This window comes from Haemaphysalis longicornis, unplaced genomic scaffold (genome assembly GCF_048455015.1).
Source record: "Haemaphysalis longicornis isolate Haplotype H1 unplaced genomic scaffold, Haemaphysalis longicornis Haplotype H1 scaffold_8, whole genome shotgun sequence".
NCBI lineage: Eukaryota > Metazoa > Arthropoda > Arachnida > Ixodida > Ixodidae > Haemaphysalis > Haemaphysalis longicornis.
Window position 1 is genome coordinate 29,631,578 of NW_027526445.1, and position 3,020 is coordinate 29,634,597.

Here is a 3,020-nt window from a genome sequence, read left to right on the forward strand (position 1 = left end):
CGTGTCAGTACTCCTTTAGGCGGGTGCATTAGCCCTTCTCATGCCGGATTCCTGGCCAATCCCCAACGTGGGCATGTGCCATGTCAGCGGCCAGGCAGCGCGCGCCCATCTCCCCCCGTTGCCAAGGAAGACGAGGAGATTCCTGGCCAATCCCCCACGTGGGTATGCTATGTGGACATCGCCGGTGGACGCAGGTTCAGGGTCGCTTAAGAAGAGCATTTGCACTTGCACTTAAAACTCGCGCTCCGTCCTGAATCCTTTCTTCGTACTCCTTTAGGCGGGTGCATTAGCCCTTCTCACGCCCGATTCCTGGCCAATCCCCCACGTGGGTATGTGCCATGTCAGCGGCCAGGCAGCGCGCGCCCATCTCCCCCCCGTTGCCAAGGAAGACGAGGAGATTCCTGGCCAATCCCCCACGTGGGTATGCTATGCGGAAATCGCCGGTGGACGCAGGTTCAGGGTCGCTTAAGAAGTGCATTCGCACTTAATAATGATACATGTTTAAAACCCAGTGATATGAGCTGCAAATTTGATGCGCGTATGCAGATGCATCGTATGTCCCTCTAGCAACCGGATCACCTCATTGAAAAATATCACCATATTTCATGCCTGCTATTTTGGCGGACTTCGAAAGTAAGCATGGATGAGAAAGAAACTACTAAGAAATGAACCTGGAAAATTTTTTTAAGCATTGCGGTAGCTTGTCAAAGAGCACAAAAAAGAAACCAACTTTGCCACCTCGACAGCATAAAGGATTGCTCCCTATAAGCATGGTATTGATTCCGTCGTACGTGTATTTTCAGAGCCGTAAGATATGGATCAGTGAGGGCCAACAGTGTCGAATGTTGTTTGTTTTCTTCATTTTTCTCCTTCCCGGCGTGCTTGTGTATGTGGGCTGATTCTCCCTCATCTGTATAAACTGCAGATTTCAGAAGAAATCAGGACACGGCTGCGAGCACAGACACCTGTAGTGTCCATGAACAGCCAATGTGGAAATGTAGGTTGGCAACCAGGATCGGGGAAGCCGCATCCAACATAGGCTGTATAGTTTGGAATAAACGGCGGTGTTCTCCTCAGCTGAGTCATGGTCGTATTGCGGACCTCCCAACACGTTACGATGGCGACGAGGATGCGTCTGAACAACGCAACAACTGCCAAGTGAAGATTTTAACCGGAACGAAGCCGCCTTCACTCGTACAACGACCGAATTTCGCGGTATGGCGCAAAGCTCGCTTCCCGCGTTTCCCTTCATCGACGCGCGTGCCACTGACGCCAATAACGTCGGCACCGAATGGTTGCGATGGGCGAAACACTTCGAAAACTTCATCGTGGCCGGCGGCATCACAAACTATGCCCTCGAAGACGGCCATGCTACTACACTACGTTGGGGAGGAAGTCTACGATATCTACTGTGCGTTACCCGACCCCTCTGCCGCCGCAGCTAGATCTACCGTTTCAAGCACTGGTACCCCCGGCGCTGCAACTTCCCTCTACTCTGCAGCCCGCCAGAAAGCTCGACAGCTACTTCACGCCACGGGTAAACACTACATTCGAGATCTACCGCTTCCGTCAAGCGAAGCAACTGGAAAACGAATCGCTCGACACGTTCTATGCCAGACTGCGCCAGCTCGCGAAGCACTGTGTCTTTGCTGATGCTGACGCCGAAATCAAAAATCAAATTCTACTTTCTACGACATCAACACGCCTCCGCCAATACGCCATGCAGCACGACCTGGACATCGCAGGCATCCTCAGGCAAGGCAGATTGTTCGAGGAAGTTGAACACAACCTCTCTGTAATGGAACACGACCATCAGCAGAGCACGGACAACGTAGCGCCCGTACTTGCTTTAAACACCAAGCAAAACTCACGACCTCATCACCAGCCGAAGCAGCGAGAAAAAGCCTCTCGTGAGCCCCCACGCCGTTAACAAGCAGATGCAACATGCTACAACTGTGGACAATCGTGGCCTCACAGCGAAGGACGCTCCAGCTGCACCGCCCGCGTCAAGCAGTGCAACGCGTGCCACAAAATCGGATATTTTGCTCACGTGTGTCGTTCTGCACGCAAAACCATACACGCAGTCGTGAGGGACAGTGGCACTGACAGTGATGAACACGTGTTTATGACTTCAGCCATCTCTCAAGCAGCGACCATGTCTCCACAGGTGGACATCAACGTCGACGCTGAACACATTCGTTTTACGATTGACACTGGTGCTACCGTGTCCATGGTCAGTTTGAGCTACGTGAAAAGTTGTTTGAGCAAGGAAACGTTGTCCAAAACGTCAACGAGAGTGTTCATTTATGGTGCAAGTTCACCGTTACCGTTACTCGGAAAGCTGGACGTTGTCATGACATACAGGGAGCGCAGCAGCCACGAAGCGCTCCACGTCGTGTCTGGAGATTCTGCACCGCTACTCAGCTTTTCTGCAGCATCTCGTCTGGGACTACTACAGATCGCATACAGTTTAGAAGAGGTAGCAACCAGGCTGGACCCAAGAGTGGCATACCCAAAGCTCTTCCAAGGTGTTGGCTGTCTCAAGGACTTTCAGGTACACCTTCATGCTGACCCCTCTGTTCAACCAGTAGCACAACCACACAGACGCATCCCCTTCACCATGCGGCAGCCACTGGAAGAAGAACTTCAGCGCCTGCAGTCTTTCGACATCATTGAAAGGGCTGAAGGACCAACCCCCTGGGTATCTCCAATTGTAGCAGTCCCAAAGCCAAAGCCACATGACCCACCCAGCAGAATCGAGTGTTCACATGCGATGTGCCAATGAAGCCACCCCGCGTGAGAGTCATGTCACACCAACGGTGGATGACATCCTTGTTTCTTTGAATGGCTCCAATGTATTCTCCAAACTCGATCTGAAAGATGGATACCACCAGCTAGAACTTGACGCACCATCCCGTGTGATCACCACTTTCTCTACGCATGTGAGACTCTTCCGATACAAGCGACTCAACTTTGGCATCAACGCAGCAGCCGAGGTCTTCCAGGACACCATACGTCAG

General features: G+C 52.2%; 1 pseudogene; it reads left to right on the plus strand.

The window, feature by feature from the left end:
* Positions 1–1,217: 1,217 nt before the first annotated feature.
* Positions 1,218–1,930, plus strand: LOC144148231 (uncharacterized; annotated as a pseudogene).
* Positions 1,931–3,020: the final 1,090 nt, after the last annotated feature.